The following is an 18,844-nucleotide window of genomic DNA, read 5'->3' as shown; positions in this document are numbered from 1 at the left end:
CTGTGATTTTACAACATAACAGCAGCTGAGCAACGGACATCACTGGAATCAGGGTCTCTGCCCCTACGTGCTGCTCTCAGATGGGGTAGCAAAAACCTGGTGCCAGATTCCTTTAAATACTGGAGGCTTTCGCGTCTGTCTTAATGAAGAGTCTGTTAATGAAATTAGGCGCCTCTTTCTCTTAGAGGTGCATGCACCTCCGTCAGAATGTACATTTCTGACATTATTTATGCAACTAAAGTGGCAATCAGTTTGCTACATTCTAAGCTGTTTTACGTCAGCATTTTAAAGAACTGGACAATGTATGTTGTACCTTTTCTCTTGGAAATAAATACTTTACAGTGAAAAGTATATACAGTGGCATGTAAAAGTTTGGACACCCCACAAGTTGAAGATGAAATGATCTCTAAAAGACCTAAGGTTAAAGACGACACATTTCCTTTGTATCACTAGACGGTGGCCCGATTTTAACGTATCGGGTATTCTACAATATGTAGGTAGTATACAGCACAGGCTACGTACTATATTGCACAATGACGTGGTGTAACACAACCGACGTAGTATCTAACATAGCTACGTAGTATAGCAGAGCTACGTAGTATGTAACACAGCGCACGTAGTATATAGCAGAGCTTAACACAGCCATGCAGTATATAGCATAGCCAAGTAGTGTATTGCTCAGGTATGTAGTATATTGGTCAGCCACGTAGTATATAGCAGAGCCACGTAGTATATAACATAGCCACATAGTATATTGCACAGCCATGTAGTATATAATACAGTCATGTAGTGTATTGCACAACTACGTAGTGTATTGCACAGCTATGTAGTATATTGGTCAGCGATGTAGTATATAGCAGAGCCACGTAGTATATAACATAGCCACATAGTATATTGTAGAGGCACGTAATATATTGCACAGCCACGTAGTATATAACAGAGCCACGTAGTATATTGCACAGTCGACGTAGTATATAACAGAACCGACACAGCCACATAGTATATTGCACAGCTACGTAGTATATAACATAGAGCACGTAGTATATTGCACAGTCACATTGTATATTGCACAGTCACGTTGTATATTGCCCAGCTACATAGTATATAGCAGAGATGCAGTATATAACAGAGCCCACGCAGTATGTAACACAGCCCACAAAGTATATAGCAATGTGGGCACTATATGCGTGGTTAAAAAAGACTTAAAATAAAAAAATAAACATATACTCACCCTCCGAAGGTCCCTTGAAGTCCTGGCACTTGTGTGCGGTGAACGCGGCAGCTTCCGGTCCCAGGATTGGTATGAGCGCAGGACCTGTGATGACGTCGCGGTCACATGACCGTGACATCACGGCAGGTCCTTCTCGCATAGCATCCTTGGCACCGGAACCTGCCGCTTGCACTGCCGAGGACAGGACGACACGTCGGAGGGTGAGAATAACCTTTTCTTTTAAATTATTATTTGTAACATTAGATCTGTTTACGCAGCATCAATAGTAAAAAGTTGGTCACACAAGGTTAAGAGCTGTGTTAACGGAGTGCGTTACACCGCAGTCCGTTAACACTGGCATTAACCCTGTGTGAGCGCTCAGCGCTGACTGCAGGGCAGTAAAGCAGCGGCCATTTCACTGCCAGACTATGGCTGTCGCTGATTGGTCGTGGCAATGGTCGTGAGCGACTTGGATTTCCATGACAGACAGAGGCCGCGACCAATGAATATCCATGTTAGACAGACAGAAAGACAGACAGACAGATGGAAGTGACCCTTAGACAATTATATAGTAGATATATATATATCTACTATATAATTGTCTAAGGGTCACTTCCGTCTTTCTGTCCTTCTGTCTGTCTCTCTGTCACGGATATTCATTGGTCGCGGCCTCTGTCTGTCATGGAATCCAAGTCGCTGATTGGTCTTGCCAGCTGCCTGTCATGGCTGCTGCGACCAATCAGCAATGGCCACAGTCCGATTAGTCCCTCCCCTGCAGTCAACGCCCGGCACCCGATCCACCGGCACCCGCTCCACACTCCCTGCAGTCACCGCTCACACAGGGTTAATGCCAGCGGTAACGGACCGCGTTATGCCACGAGTAACTCACTCCGTTACCGCTGCTATTAACCCTGTGTGACCAAGTTTTTACTATTGATGCTGCTTATGCAGCATGAATAGTAAAAAGATCTAATGTTAAAAATGATTAAAAAAAAAATAAATCATTACTCACCTTTCACGACGCTCCGGCAGGTTCATGTGACCGCGATATCATGGAAGGTCCTTCTCGCTCAGGCGCGCAGGGCCTGTGATGACGTCGCGGTCAGATGACCGTGACGTCATGGCAGGTCCTTCTCACACAGGCGCGCAGGGCCTGTGATGACGTCACGGTCATGTGACCGCGCCGTCATCACAGGTCCTGCGCGCCTGCGCGAGAAGGACCTGCCATGACGTCACAGTCATGTGACCGAACTACAAGGGGCCCTCAGAAGGTGAGTATATGTTTATTTTTTTTATTTTTTAACCTGTGTCATACGTGGCTGGGCAATATACTACGTGGCTCTGTGCTGTATACTACGTCACTGGGCAATAACCAACGTCACTGGGCAATATACTACGTGGCTGGGCAATATACTACGTGGACATGCATATTCTAGAATACCCAATGCGTTAGAATCGGGCCACCATCTAATATATATATATATATATATATATATATAATATATATATATATATATATATATATATATATATATATATATATATATATATATATATATATATATATATATATATATATATATATATATATATATATATATATATATATATATATATATAGTCGTGGCAAAACGGCCATGACCAATTAGCGACGGGCACAGTCCGGCGACAAAATGGCCGCTCCTTACTCCCCGCAGTCAGTGCCCGCTCCATACTCCCTCACAGTCAGCGCTCACGCAGGGTTAATGGCAGCTTTAACGGACCGCGTTATGCTGCGGTGTAACGCACTCCGTTAACGCTGCTATTAACCCTGTGTGACCAACTTTTTATTAAGCATCAATAGTAAAAAGAGCTAATGTTAAAAATAATAATGATAAAAAAAATCATTATATTCTCACCTTCCGGCGCCTTTACTGCTCCTCGTGACGCTCCGATGACCGGTCCATGCATAGCAGTCTCACGAGATGATGACGTAGCGGTCTCGTAAGACCGCTATGTCATCATTTCGCGAGACTGCAATGCACTCTTGGGACCGGAGCGTCGTGAGGAGCATCGGTAAACGCCTGGGCTGGATCCAGAGGCCGACGGAAGGTGAGTATATAACTATTTTTTATTTTAATTCTTTTTTTTTTTTTAACAGGGATATGGTGCCCACATTGCTATATACTACGTAGGCTGTGTTATATACTACATCTCGGTGCTATATACTACGTGGTTGTGGTATATATTACGTGGCTGGGCATTATACTACGTGGCCTGTGCTATATACTACGTGGGCTGTGCTATATACTACGTGGGCTGTGCTATATACTACGTGGGCTGTGCTATATACTACGTGGCCTGTGCTATATACTACGTGGCCTGTGCTATATACTACGTGGGCTGTGCTATATACTACGTGGGCTGTGCTATATACTACGTGGGCTGTGCTATATACTACGTGGGCTGTGCTATATTTCTCTGCTGTATCTGTGCATCATGAATCGTGGTATGTGTTCAAGAGGAGGGCCCACTGAGATTCTTTCGCCCAGGGCCCTGGCTTCACTGATTGGTCACAGCCAGCCGTGACCAATCAGCGACAGGTGCTGTCCGCCCGCGAATTGGTGCAGAATTTGAACCACGCTTTGGTAATTGGTCGCAGCCGGCCAAATCCTGTGTATAAATGGCATTATTCTGAAAACTTCATAATCGTACTCTAATCTACATCGTAGATGTAGAGTGATTTTATAATATATATATATATATATATATATATATATATATATATATATATATATATATATATATATATACACACACACACACACACACACACACACACACACACACACACATACATACATATACCTACAAAAAGGAAATTGGCTAATGCAAAAGTTTGGGCCCCCTGCTGGTTAGTACCTAGTACCTCCTTTTGAAAGTATCACGGCTTGTAAACACTTTTTGTAGCCATCCAATAGTCTTTAAATTAGTGTTTGAGGGATTTTCATCCATTGTTACTTGGAAAATTCTTCAAATTCTGTGAGATTCCTGGGTCATCTTGCATGCACTGCTATTTTGAGGTGTAGCCACAAAAAATTTCAATAGAGTTCAGATCTGGGGACTGTGAGGGCCATTGTAAAAACCTTTAACTCACATCTCTTGAGGTTGTCTATTCTGAAGTTTGACTTGTGTTTAGGATCATTATCCATTCGTAGAAGCCATCTGCTTTTCAACCTCAGTTTTTTTTTGTTTTTACAAATGGTGTTATGTTTACATCAAGAATTTATTGAAATTTACCATAATTGAATCCATTCTTCCCTCTACCTGGGCAATGTTCCCCGTGCCATTGGCTGCAACACAACCCCAAAGCACCAAGCTTAATGAATGTTCTTTTCCTGAAATTTTGGGCCCTTTTTTCTCCACACATACCTTTGATCATTGTGGCCAAAGAGTTCTATTTTAACCTCATCGGACCATAGGACTTTTTTTTCTAAAATGCATCATGCTTGTTTAGATGTTCTTTTACATACTTCTGATGTTGAATTTACTGGTGAGGATGCAGGTGAGGTTTTCTTCTCATGACTCCTCCATGAATGCTATATTTGTGCAGGAGTCTCTGAACAGTAGACTAATATACCATAACTCCACGGTCTGCTAAATCTTTCTGAAGGTTTTTTTTGCAGTCAAGCGGGGTTTCTGATTTGCCTCTCTAGGAATCCTACAAGCATCTTTCACTTGTTTACTTGGTCTTCCACACTTTATCTTGACCTCCACTGTTCCTGTTAACTGCTATTTCTTAGTTATATTTCAGAATGAGGAAAGGGCAACTTGAATACGCTTTGCTATGTTTTTATAGCCTCCTCCTGCTTTGTGAGCTTTGTGAGCCTCCACCATTTTCAGAGTGCTAGGCAGTAGTGATGAGCGAGTGTACTCATTGCTCGGGTTTTCCCAAGCACACTCAGGTGGTCTCCGAATATTTATGACTGCGGAGATTTAGTTTTCATAGCCTCAGCTGAATGATTTACATCTGTTAGCCTGCTTGATTACATGTGGGGATTCCCTAGCAACCAGGCAACCCCCACATGTACTCAGGCTGGGTAGTAGCTGTAAATCATTCAGCTGTGATGAAAACTTAATCTCCGAACACTAGCAAATACTCGGCGGTCACCCGAGCAATGAGTATATTCGCTCATCACTACTAGGCAGCTGCTTAGAAGAACCCATGGCTGCTGTTTTTTTCGGTACAAGGTTAGAGGAGACTGGGTTCTTATAAAGCTGGGAAACTTGCATTTCCTGGGCTTTCCTAACGATGATAGTTAACAAGCCATAACCCAAACAGGCTAATTAAGGTCTGAAATCTTGGTCAAAAGTTAAACGTGCACACAAATCTCCAAAAGGTGCCAACACCTTTTCATTGGCCCATTTTCCTTTTTGAAGTTTTTAAAATGTAAAAAAATTAAACTATATACTTCCTTGCTTAAAATACAAAGGAAATGTGTCATCTTTAACTTTAGGCCTTTTATGGACAATTTTATCTTTGACTTGCTTAACTGTTCACAATAGCAATACTTTTGACCAAGGGAGGCCCAAACGTTTACACGCCACTGTATTTATTTATTTTACTCACTTATATAGTGCCATTTATTCCAGCGCACTTTACAGACATCAGTATCGCTGTCCCCATTGGGGCTCACAACCTAAATTCCCCATCTGTATGTCTTTGGAGTATTTCAGGAAACTGGAGCACCTGCAGGAAGGAAAACCAAACTCCTTGCTCATGTGGTCCTAGGTGGGATTTGAACCCAGGACCCCAGCCCTGCAAGGCATTAGGGTATGTGCACACGATGCAGATTTAGTGCAGAACTGCAGCAGATTTTTCTGCAGCAGAAACGCTGCAGAACTGCACTGTGATTACAGTACAATGTAAATCAATGTGAAAAAAAAAGCTGTGCACATGGTGCAGAAAAATCTGCGCAGAAACGCTGCATGTCACTTCTTTTGTGCAGTTCTGCAGCGTTTCTGCACCCTCCATTATAGAAATCCATTGGTAAAATCTGCACAAAAAGCGCATAAAAAACGCACAAAAAAACGCACCTGCGGATTCTGCCAGGAGATGCAGATTTAGTGCAGATTTTATGCAGAAAATTCTGCACCAAATCTGCATCGTGTGCACACAGCCTTAGTGCTAACCACTGAGCCACCATGCTGCCGCATATTTATTGACAATCGGGTATGTTTCTGTAAAGTCAGCCAAAGCCCACACTGATTGGACAATGTTAGGGCAGGTGACCATCTGAGAGAATAGGGTCGATTATGCAAATCACACTCTGATAAAACGTTGATCAGAGCAAGATCATAGCATGATGAGATTCTCTTGGATGAGAAGATGGAGAAAAATAAAATTCTCCATTTTCTCATTTAGTCAGTCCATGGAATTCAGACTTTACTCAGACATCATCCAAGAGTAGTCCGATGGTTTTCAGGGACTCATTGACTTGTATGGCAGAAAATTGCATCCCACACGGGCATGTAGCGATTTTTTCCTTGGACTTACAAGCCATGTGTATGGCCCTATAGAATAATATTGGTCCAAATGTGATCTGATGTGTTGTTGAATAGCGCTTGGATGGAAAATACGGCCATGTTCACAAGACCTTAAACTGTGTAGTGACACACACGTCTTTAAAAATCACACTTGGGTTGATATTATTAAGAAGCTTATAAATCCACAGTGCCTACAGTGTCATAGAATAGTAAAATGATGGATGGCTAGTCCAAAGATGCATTGATTATTCTTGCATTGTGTGGCTCAGAATCTGGCAGATTTTTCCATCCTGCAGTTAGACAAAAATGAACAAGTCCTCTAACCCGCAATCGCTTGGTGTCCCATCCACAACTGTTGTGTCTTCTCCCTCACTGTGGGTCACAGAAGGGGTGGTGGGTCATAAGAAGGACATCACCGCTTGGGGAGAGATGTTGTGCATGTAGCAGAACTGTTGCTGACACTCATCATGGGCCACATCCTCTGCTGCTAGGAAATGAACTACCATATAGAATTGCAACGCTAAATTAGTTTTAGGGAAACCTAAAAAGACCAAAACAAAGAGTTTTCCTTGATTCTTCATTATAAAACAGCCTGACACACCATAAAGCAATGTCTGATCCTATGTAATGAAGATCAGAAGATGTAATCCTCCATGCGTCATTCATCTACACATGTTCTTGAGTTACAGCATTGCATTCCCGGCTCTCTGCCTAATAAGGTTCTGAGATCTGCAGTACTTTTTATGGAAAAGTTTCTAAACTTGGACTATTTTTCCAGCAAAAAAAAAAAAAAAAAAGCGCAAGTCCCTCAGCTCCAGTAGTTAAGACCTGCTGTAATACTTCATTCCAAGTATATTCCAAACTACAGAACAGATGTGTCCGCGTTCCAATAAATACAATTTCCATAATTGTCCTTTGGGGCGTTAAACCTCGTTGTTTAAACAAAGGTACATTGTTTTGAATGTGCTCATTTTTTCCCCCTATTGCCAACACTACATTAATACCTGACAGCTAATTATTAACCTCCATCGACTCAATGAGATGTGTACATATGGCCGGAGGGCTCGTGTTTATCGTCTGTTTATTATATTTTGGGGTAAAGCTGACTTGCCGCTCCTACATTACAGGAGAAAACAAACGGCAAATAGTGGCTCCATAGATTTTTTTAGGCAACTTTCCAAAAGGATCTATGGGGATTTGGGCTATTTGCTGAGTTTAGCAAATGTCGCACAGTTCAGCCGTAAAAGTCAGTGAGAGAGCATTAACCTCAGCCATTGTATATGCATAGGGGGTTAAAAAAAAGCAAAAACACATCATATTGCTCAATCCCACAAATACAAAATAAACACATTATGCATGTAAATATTTTTGTTCACCCCACAACCACAAATTATATATCACATTTTTAATTCAAATTTTAGCTTCATCAAGTTTTTTTTTTGCGCACACTGACTGGTTTTCCTTCTAGCATAATACATAATGTAAAAAAAGAAAACAGCAATTCTAACCAGATGGGCTGCAAACCCGTACATTTCCAATAAAATAACACATAACGCACACGCAAAAAGAGGCGTAAAGGCATGTATAAAACACCGTATAAATGTATACCGTCCATAACAAGCCCAATTCACAGTACAACAACCACATGCAAGTTAGCGCAGCAATGAATGATCCCAAAAGTCAGAAGTCCACAATGGATTCCACATGTTTTTCCAACATATGTAAAGCAGCAATTGACAGGCTGGGAAACGAGATCCTGAACTTTGTAAAGAAATGAACAGTTTGTACAGCAGCGAAATACAGGGACCAACCAGAGCAAACAAGAAACAAGCTCAGTCCAAGCTAATGAAAGACACAGCTACAAACCAGAGCACAGCTACAAGCCAGAGCACAGCTACAAGCCAGAGCACTTACTTGATCCTTTTCAGGAGCATTTACAAATCCAGAGGTTGTAATAGGATCCCTAGCAGGATATCAGCTCGGTGAGGTCCCTTACTATGGCACAGCCAGGCATTTGTTCATTTAAACCCAGACAAACAGGCTGACACACAACCATACTGAGATTCCAGCCCTCCCAGATCACCCGGCACAGCCCCTTCATTAGAATACAGGCTGGAAAAAAACTTACTGGGATTCCTGATGGATGGAGAAAAGGAAAAAAAAAGAAAGTTGTTTTCTGGACTGTTCAGCATAACCTCCAGTAACTCTGCTGACACTAGAGCTTTCGCACTTTGGACCTACAGGTAGAAGCCATGCACGTGCAAAGTCCTACAATGTGCTTTTTATTTATATTATTTAACCAACATAGCAATATTTTTCATTCTAGAGACACTTGTCAGGACAGCGGGATAAATATTTGAAACAAGATCATTTTTTTGTTTAGGAAACGTTGTGCTCGTCAATGGAACTAGGGTATGTGCACACTGCATCTTTTAGACACTGGTTGAACCACCAAGTTTTCCAAGACTTAGGCTAGTTTCACACTAGCGGTTTGCTGAGCTGCGGAGGGCTGCGGACTTCCTCCGTGAAGCCCCGCCCACGGCTGCACCTCCACCGCTCAGCTCCGCCTATGTCCGCATGCGGCATGCATACCTATCTAACATTGGGTACACAGGTCGTGCGGATGTAAGTGGATGCCTCCGCATGCGTCGTTTTGACAATGCAGTGAAAAAAAGAAATCCCAACCAGCTGCGTTCAGGCGGGTCGCCGCATCATCAAAACGACGCATGCGGAGGCATCCACATGACCTGCGTACCTAATGTTAAAGATAGGTACGCAGGCCGAAAGTGGACATAGGCGGAGCCGAGTGGTGGAGGTGTGGCCGTGGGCAGGGCTTCACGGAGGAAGTCTGCAGCCCTCCGCAGATTAGCAAAATGCTAGTGTGAAACTAGCCTAAGCCGCGTCAGGTAGAAAGGGGACAGGCTTTTTCCTGAAGTGTCTTTACTGGTAGATGAATTGAGGCCTTAGTTTGGGATTCAAAAACTGCGTCAAAAGGCCTGGACAGAACCTGAAATGTGTAAAACACCCTAAGATCTCAATCACACATTAGTTTTTTTGTTTATTAGAAAAAATGGATTAATTTATATTGTTATCTTTTTTGTGTCCATTTTTCATCGATGCCAGAAATTATGGGTGTGCAAGTCCCACTATCAATTACAAGAAGTCCTCAACCCCTCCCAGAACTGTCCCTGACAGTGCCAGGAGTACCTACATTTTGGAAGAATTTACATAACAATGACCCATTAGCCTAAGGCTGGTTTCACATTTGCAGATGTAGGTGCTGTGGAGGGCTGCGTACGTCCTCTGTGAAGCTCCGCCCACCGCCGCACCTCCTCCGGTCAGCTCCGCCTACATCAGTATGCGGCGTGCGTATCCTATCTTTACCATTAGGTACACATGCGATGCCGATGTATGCGGATGCCTCCGCATGCATCGTTTTGACGGTGCAGCGTCCGCATCAAATTGCAACTCATTGCGTTCAGTGCAGGTCGCCGCACCGTCAAAACGACGCATGCGGAGGCATCCCCATACATCCGCATGGCCTGCGTACCCAAAGTTGAAGATAGGTACGCAGGACGCATGCTGATGTAGGCGGAGCTGAATGGAAGAGGTGCATCAGTGGGCTGGTGAAACCAGCCTTAAATGTGCACTTTGATTAAATCGATTCACTGTAAATTTTGTTAGATTTCATTGAGGAAATTGAAATTCCGCACTGCAGGTCAATTTACTTTGCAGACGTTCACACATCACGTGGTGGAAATTTTGTAAAAATCTCATAACTAATGCTGGTATTGTAATATGCTGGATTTATGATTTTCCACCTACAGATTTGTGGGAGAAAATGTACAGCATAGTTGCTTTATATTACAGTTGCAAAATTTGGGGTGAGTATTTTTTTTTAAAAATCATGGGGAGAAAACATGGAAGGTAAATTGATCAACAATTCGGGGTGGAAATTGGCAGCATGTCAAATTATGTTCTAGATAACAGTTGCATATTTCACTTTTTGCACTTCTCCAATTTTGGGTAGATTTTGCTACTGTAGATTTCGCAACAGAAGATTAGCGTGCAGATACCGTAAGGCCATGCTTGTATTGCATTTCCGGACCTGACCGGCGTGTCTCCTGACCTGAGCGAACTGCCTGATCAGCATATATCCAACTCCTCCCCTGCCCAATTAAAAAAAATGTCCCCAACTCAACAGACAATCAATCTAAGCAATGCGTCTAGTCGCTTACATTTGAAACAATCCCTGAAAACATTTTTTTTTACTTTTAAACTATTGAATGTAACCGACCAAGTCACAATCCAACAGCAGCCATGAAAGCAGTCCATAATATATGAGCAGGACACAAAATAGACAGACACCATCCCAAAATAGCTGTATTCTTCTCACAGGGAAGTAAGGAATTCCCCTGGCTGCTCTTCCATCTGATTGTTATACTCCCAGTGCTAAATGACATCAGGTTATAGAAATGTCAGGAAATTTAACTGCACATTCAGAAACTCCAAAGTTGTGTGGTAAGGTTTGATCCATACGGTTCCCCCCTTCCAAATATCTGTGTTCAGATCAATTTTTGCATCATCATCAGAAAAAAAGTGACACAATTTAAAAAATGTAAAGTATTCATGTGTACATTTTTTTAAATATATTTTTTAAATAGTATGAGAAATAAAAAATTATTACAAATTTTTTTTGCTATTTTCAACTTTTAAACACTAGGGGGAGCAGCTGCTGACATGAAAACGGGATGCAATTCTAGCTCGCATTACGACTGCTGTAAATGTGACAGGATCTGCTTGCACGTTACTCATGTCACTCCTCTTCTCCTGTTCTGGGCGTCTGCAAAAGGAGGGACGAGGATAAAGTGTGGGATCAGAGTGCAGAGCATTTTTTTTTTTTCGGTAACTGCAATGTGGCATTGCCAGGCCTGTTCTATCTAACTGAGACAAAAATTTAAATGGCGCCCCACTAAGCACAAATCAGTGAATAAATGCAATTGCTATATTTTTTTGCCATTTTGGGGGTGTTTTGGGGGTGGGGGAGTCTGTTTTTTTGCGTTCATTGCATAGAAAAAAATGACGTGGGAACCTGATTCTGCAGGCCAGTAATATTACAGAGATGCTAAACATGCATTGTTTTTTTTTCTGTAATGTTAATTTAAAAAAAATCAGAGGTTAGAAAATTAAAAAAATGTTTTGTGTCACCATTTTCCAAGTCCCATAACGCTTTCATTTTACTGTTGATGGAGATGTATTAGGGCATGATTTGTTGTGTGGAGCGCTATTATTTTTATTTATACATATACTTTTGGGGTGCATGTGATATTGTGAGTGCATTTTATTGCATTTTATTTAAGGAGGCGCAGCGACCGAAAACCACAATTTTGATTATGGCATTTATTTAAGGGATTAATTAATTTTATATTTTGACAGAACAGACTTCTACAGATGTGGCGATACTAGGTAGGTTTATTTTATTTATTTCTTTCATTCCTTTATTTTAATGGGGCAGAGAGGTGGTGATTCTAACTTTATTTTTTACATATACTTTTTTTTTTACTTTGTAGAGTGCAGCAGTTAAATCTTCACTGCTGCTGCACGCTGCACACTGACTCTGCTCTGCACACTGACTCTGCTCTGCACACTGACTCTGCTCTGCACACTGACTCTGCTCTGCACACTGACTCTGCTCTGCACACTGACTCTGCTCTGCACACTGACTCTGCTCTGCACACTGACTCTGCTCTGCTCAGTCGTGTACAGCCTCATTCAGGTGTCCTTTATGCACAGATGTCTGAATGAGACTTTATCACCGGTCACATTGACCTGTACATTGAAGTTGAACGCATTGTCTGACGCGCTTTGCACATGCAGCAGTAAAGCCTCATTAAACATCTATGTGTCATGTCTGAATGAGGCTGTAAAGTGACTGAGCAGAGCGGAGTCAGTGTTCAGAGCACTGTGGCAGTGAGAACACATTGGCAGCCTGACAGTGTGCAACTAATGCCAGGCTACCGACCTGTTCTTACCCTGGAAGCACTCCACTGCTGCAGGCCTGCTCCATTACAGTGAAGAGGCCATTACTGCGGATGTGAGTATTGCCAGCAGTGAGAAAAGGTTGGCAGCCTGGCATTAGGCTACGTTCACATTAGCGTTGCATCGGGGGCAGCCGCGGCAACGCATGCGTCATGCGCCCCTATATTTAACATGGGGGGCACATGGACATGCGTTGCTCTTGCGTTTTGTGACGCATGCGTCCCTATGGCGCAACTGTCAGGGCACAGAGGACGCTGCATGATGCAGTTTTTTCTGCGCCAAAAACCATGAAAAAATGAACGCATGCATCACAAAATGCTGCGTTGTGCATGCGTTCACATTTGCATTGTGCGTTGCATCGCTGACACTGCACCGCACAACGCTAATGTGAACGTAGCCTAGCAGAACAATGTCAGGCTGCCCGTTCTCACCTCCGCTGCCTTCGCTGGTGCCCAGGCCTACTGTCACCACTCACTGCTGTAATTAGCGGTGACAGGGGGATATTGTAGCTCAGTGAATAGCGCTGGGCTACACTAAAATGGTGCCTACATCTGTGAACTGTGCATGTAGTGCCCAATGGGGTGTACAACCGCGCTCTCCCGTGGCATGGGGCTGCCTTATTAATAGTGTGTAAGTATCATGATCTCTGCACCCAGTGGCTGAGGAAAACATTTAAAAAAATATATTTTAATACAGAATATTTTATATTATTTTAAAAATAAATGTTACTCATTAATTATGAATAAAAAAAAAATACAAATTCTGATATTTCACATTATAAACGTCAGATTTTCTTGGGAATTCCTATTAACACAATTCCGGGGATGTCACATAATGAAAAATGCATGTTACTATGAGGAAGAGCACAGGAATGACAAAACCATGATAAAAATCCCCCTTATTACCTTCGTTCAGGGTCATTGGACACTGACTGCCCTGCAGTTGTCCTTCATGGTTTTCACTGGCAATTAGCCCTTTGTTGGCCATACAAGTATTTATGGTGTCTGTTATCTGGTCTCAGCAGTTGGGGTCTGGATTGTGTCCCTCACATGTCCTCTCTGTGATGTTTGCCAGGACTCTTTGGGTATGTTCACACGTTCAGGATTTCCATCCTTTTTTTTTCCTGACTGTTTTTTAAAAAACTGCAGCTCTTGGCAGAAAACGCAGGTCCTTTTTTTGGTCCTTTTTTGGTCCGTTTTTGATGCGTTTTTTGATGCGTTTTTTGATGCGTTTTTTTGATGCAGTTTTCTAGCCAGAGTCTGTGTGTTTTCTAGGAATTTTTTTAGGGTTAAAATGGCTGAAAATACCCTAACCCTACCCCTAACCCTAACCCTACCCCTAACCCTAACCCTACCCCTAACCCTACCCCTACCCCTATTCTAACCTTAGTGAAAAAAAAAAAAAAAAAAAATTCTTTATTTTTTTTATTGTCCCTACCTATGGGGGTGACAAAGGGGGGGGGGGTGTCATTTACTATTTTTTTATTTTGATCACTGAGATAGGTTATATCTCAGTGATCAAAATGCACTTTGGAACGAATCTGCCGGCCGGCAGATTCGGCGGGCGCACTGCGCATGCGCCCGCCATATCTGCCGGCCGGCAGATTCGGCGGGCGCACTGCGCATGCGCCCGCCATTTTGCAAGATGGCGGCGCCCAGGGAGAAGACGGCCGGACGGACACCGGGACGCCGGGTGAGTATAAGGGGGGGAGATTAGGGCACGGGGGGGGCATCAGAGCACTGGGGGGGGGCATCGGAGCACTGGGGGGGGGCATCGGAGCACGGGGGGGCGGGATCGGAGCACGGGGGGGGCAGCCACACTCCGCCCACGCACTTCCGCCCGCTCCCCGCACTTCCTGCTGCAGCGGTTCTGCACATCAAACCGCAGTAAAACCCGCAGATATATTTTTGATCTGCGGGTTTTACTGCGGTTTGGACCTCACAATGGAGGTCTATGGGTGCAGAACCGCTGCGGCTCCGGAAAAAGAATTGACATGCTCCTTCTTTTTTCCGGGAGCTATTCAGCGCGTCTTTTTTTTTACAATTTCCGGACCATGTGCACAGTGTGTCCTGTTTTCCATAGGGTACAGTGTACTGTACCCTGCATGGAAAACAGCCGCGGAACCGCAGCGGCAAAACCGCCGCGGTTCCGCGGTAAAAAACGCACTGTGTGAACATGGCCTTTGTGTAAAACATTGCGGCTCTTCTAATGTTTTTCCAATCACTGTCAGTGAAGGTCTATAAATGTGAGCTATCACTGGCGGAGTGACTACAAGTGTTTGCCTCTAATCTGATGAATTGTCATAGATTTTCTTCCTGGCTCTAATTTCTTCACACACGTTTCTATCACGGATTACTGTCTGGATACTCTCTGTGATTTTGCATCCTGCAAGGAGAACACAATGCTATTTTGACTACTATACTGGCATTGATGGGATGTCCAGAGAAAACAAGTCAATGGGGTTAGATTGGTTGAAAAATGAGTTACCAAAGAAAACACAAACGTACAAAAGAGATACAGTCATACCTGAATCCATGTAAGGCCGGCGTCACACTCAGCATATAAAAATACGGTCCGTAATTTACGGCCGTAATACGCTGAAAAGTCCCCAAAATAGTGGTCCGTATCTCCTCCGTAGGCAGGGTGTGTCAGCGTATTTTGCGCATGGCATCCTCCGTATGTAATCTGTATGGCATCCGTACTGCGAGATTTTCTCGCAGGCTTGCAAAACCGACATACGGATATACAAGGGATCCATGTGCTCAAAAAATAATAAAAACATATGTACTGTATATATATATATATATATATATATATATATATATATACAGTGGGGCAAAAAAGTATTTAGTCAGTCAGCAATAGTGCAAGTTCCACCACTTAAAAAGATGAGAGGCGTCTGTAATTTACATCATAGGTAGACCTCAACTATGGGAGACAAACTGAGAAAAAAAAATCCAGAAAATCACATTGTCTGTTTTTTTAACAATTTATTTGCATATTATGGTGGAAAATAAGTATTTGGTCAGAAACAAACAATCAAGATTTCTGGCTCTCACAGACCTGTAACTTCTTCTTTAAGAGTCTCCTCTTTCCTCCACTCATTACCTGTAGTAATGGCACCTGTTTAAACTTGTTATCAGTATAAAAAGACACCTGTGCACACCCTCAAACAGTCTGACTCCAAACTCCACTATGGTGAAGACCAAAGAGCTGTCAAAGGACACCAGAAACAAAATTGTAGCCCTGCACCAGGCTGGGAAGACTGAATCTGCAATAGCCAACCAGCTTGGAGTGAAGAAATCAACAGTGGGAGCAATAACTAGAAAATGGAAGACATACAAGACCACTGATAATCTCCCTCGATCTGGGGCTCCACGCAAAATCCCACCCCGTGGGGTCAGAATGATCACAAGAACGGTGAGCAAAAATCCCAGAACCACGCGGGGGGACCTAGTGAATGAACTGCAGAGAGCTGGGACCAATGTAACAAGGCCTACCATAAGTAACACACTACGCCACCATGGACTCAGATCCTGCAGTGCCAGACGTGTCCCACTGCTTAAGCCAGTACATGTCCGGGCCCGTCTGAAGTTTGCTAGAGAGCATTTGGATGATCCAGAGGAGTTTTGGGAGAATGTCCTATGGTCTGATGAAACCAAACTGGAACTGTTTGGTAGAAACACAACTTGTCGTGTTTGGAGGAAAAAGAATACTGAGTTGCATCCATCAAACACCATACCTACTGTAAAGAAAGGTGGTGGAAAAATCATGCTTTGGGGCTGTTTCTCTGCAAAGGGGCCAGGACGACTGATCCGGGTACATGAAAGAATGAATGGGGCCATGTATCATGAGATTTTGAGTGCAAACCTCCTTCCATCAGCAAGGGCATTGAAGATGAAACGTGGCTGGGTCTTTCAACATGACAATGATCCAAAGCACACCGCCAGGGCAACGAAGGAGTGGCTTCGTAAGAAGCATTTCAAAGTCCTGGAGTGGCCTAGTCAGTCTCCAGATCTCAACCCTATAGAAAACCTTTGGAGGGAGTTGAAAGTCCGTGTTGCCAAGCGAAAAGCCAAAAACATCACTGCTCTAGAGGAGATCTGCATGGAGGAATGGGCCAACATACCAACAACAGTGTGTGGCAACCTTGTGAAGACTTACAGAAAACGTTTGACCTCTGTCATTGCCAACAAAGGATATATTACAAAGTATTGAGATGAAATTTTGTTTCTGACCAAATACTTATTTTCCACCATAATATGCAAATAAAATGATAAAAAAACAGACAATGTGATTTTCTGGATTTTTTTTTCTCAGTTTGTCTCCCATAGTTGAGGTCTACCTATGATGTAAATTACAGACGCCTCTCATCTTTTTAAGTGGTGGAACTTGCACTATTGCTGACTGACTAAATACTTTTTTGCCCCACTGTATGTCATTGAGACACATATATATATATATGTATATATTAATATTTCATCCAGCGCGAGATAGCTTAAAAGCCGGTAATTCAGTTGCCGGCTTTTGCTATCTCCTTCCAAAACCCGGCATGATATGAGACATGGTTTACATACAGTAAACCATCTCATATTCCCATTTTTTTGCATATTCCACACTACTAATGTTAGTAGTGTGTATGTGCAAAATTTGGGCGTTCTAGCTATTAAATTAAAGGGTTAAATGGCGAAAAAAATTGGCGTGGGCTTCCGCACAATTTTCTCCGCCAGAGTAGTAAAGCCAGTGACTGAGGGCAGATATTAATAGCCTGGAGAGGGTCCATGGTTATTGCCCCCCCCCCTGGCTAAAAACATCTGCCCCCAGCCACCTCAGAAAAGGCACATCTGGAAGATGCCCCTATTCTGGCACTTGGCCACTCTCTTCCCATTCCCGTGTAGCGGTGGGATATGGGGTAATGAAGGGTTAATGTCACCTTGCTATTGTAAGGTGACATTAAGCCAGATTAATAATGGAGAGGCGTCAATTATGACACCTATCCATTATTAATCCAATAGTCTGAAATGATTAAAAAAAAAAACACAAACACATTATTAAAAAGTCTTTTAATGAAATAAAAACACAGGTTGTTTGAATATTTTATTATTCTGGTAATCCACCTGAAGACCCTCGCTCTGTGACAAAGAAAAAATAATAAACCAACAATATACATACCTTCCGAGGATCTGTCACGTCCCACGATGTAAATCCATCTGAAGGGGTTAATTTTTTTTTACAGCCAGGAGCTCTGCTATAATGCAGCTGTGTTCCTGACTATAAAACCCCAGCGAATGAATGGAAACTAGGTCAATGACCTGTAGTTACCTTCATTCGCGGTGATGCGCCCTCTGCTGGATGTCCTTCGAGCGTGGGAAAAAAATCAGAAAAGTTCCCAGGCTCGAGTTCATATGAGGACAACCAGCAGAGGGCGCCTCACCGCAAATGAAGGTACGCACAGAGAGGAGGTAATGACAAGATTAGGAAGATGACAGTCCATAGGGGTACAAGGCCAGTTGAACGGAGGGTCACAACCTTTCTTATCTGAACATCTAAATGGAGCCAGGTGACCGGTGGGTCCCAATTCTGGCTTTCTCCAAACATATCCATGGGGCTCTAGTGACTGGTGGGTCCAAATCCTGACTACCCCAAACATATCCATGGTTCGGTGATGGTCAATGGAGCAGATCTGTATTCTTCCAGCTGGGGCCATGGTCCCCTAAGCTGGTATCTTGTAGAATGTCAAATCTGTGTACCTCATGATGGAGCCATGATGTCTTGGAAGCTGTCTTGTAAAGAGTCTCTAGTTCTTTGGATGGTTGGATGTCTTCGCTGAATCTCTGTATGATTATATATATCTGACTTATATAGCTCACATAGCTGTTGTCCTTCTAGCTAGCATTCATAGGTAAAGGGGGAGAATGGTGATGAGATTAACTCGCATTGTTTAATCTATTTGTATAGTTTTTCCTACTCTACTTTGCAAGTCTACAAACTGGATGGCCTGGACAATGTGTAATCAACATATCAGCAAACAATAATTGTTCAATTATTCTGTGTCTCTAGTCATCCAGG

At 43.0% G+C, this 18,844-nt stretch overlaps 1 protein-coding gene across 2 annotated transcripts in view; it reads right to left on the bottom strand.

Moving 5' to 3' along the window:
* The window catches only part of LOC138665682 (sorbin and SH3 domain-containing protein 1-like), a 532,199-nt gene that overhangs the window by 272,962 nt on the left and 240,393 nt on the right, over nucleotides 1-18,844 (bottom strand). Inside the window, exon 1 of one of the 2 annotated variants that reach the window (XM_069753393.1) lies at nucleotides 8,651-8,818. The exons of the other annotated variant lie outside the window; for it this stretch is intronic. The gene's annotated coding sequence lies outside the window, so the exon portion shown is untranslated. Of the gene's footprint in view, nucleotides 1-8,650; nucleotides 8,819-18,844 lie in introns of those variants that run through there. 2 annotated transcript variants of the gene reach the window in all.

The sequence above is a fragment of the Ranitomeya imitator genome, chromosome 2, assembly GCF_032444005.1.
Source record: "Ranitomeya imitator isolate aRanImi1 chromosome 2, aRanImi1.pri, whole genome shotgun sequence".
In the NCBI taxonomy this organism is placed as follows: domain Eukaryota; kingdom Metazoa; phylum Chordata; class Amphibia; order Anura; family Dendrobatidae; genus Ranitomeya; species Ranitomeya imitator.
The sequence above is the reverse complement of the archived record's forward strand: the minus strand, read 5'-3'. Positions and strand labels throughout refer to the sequence as shown.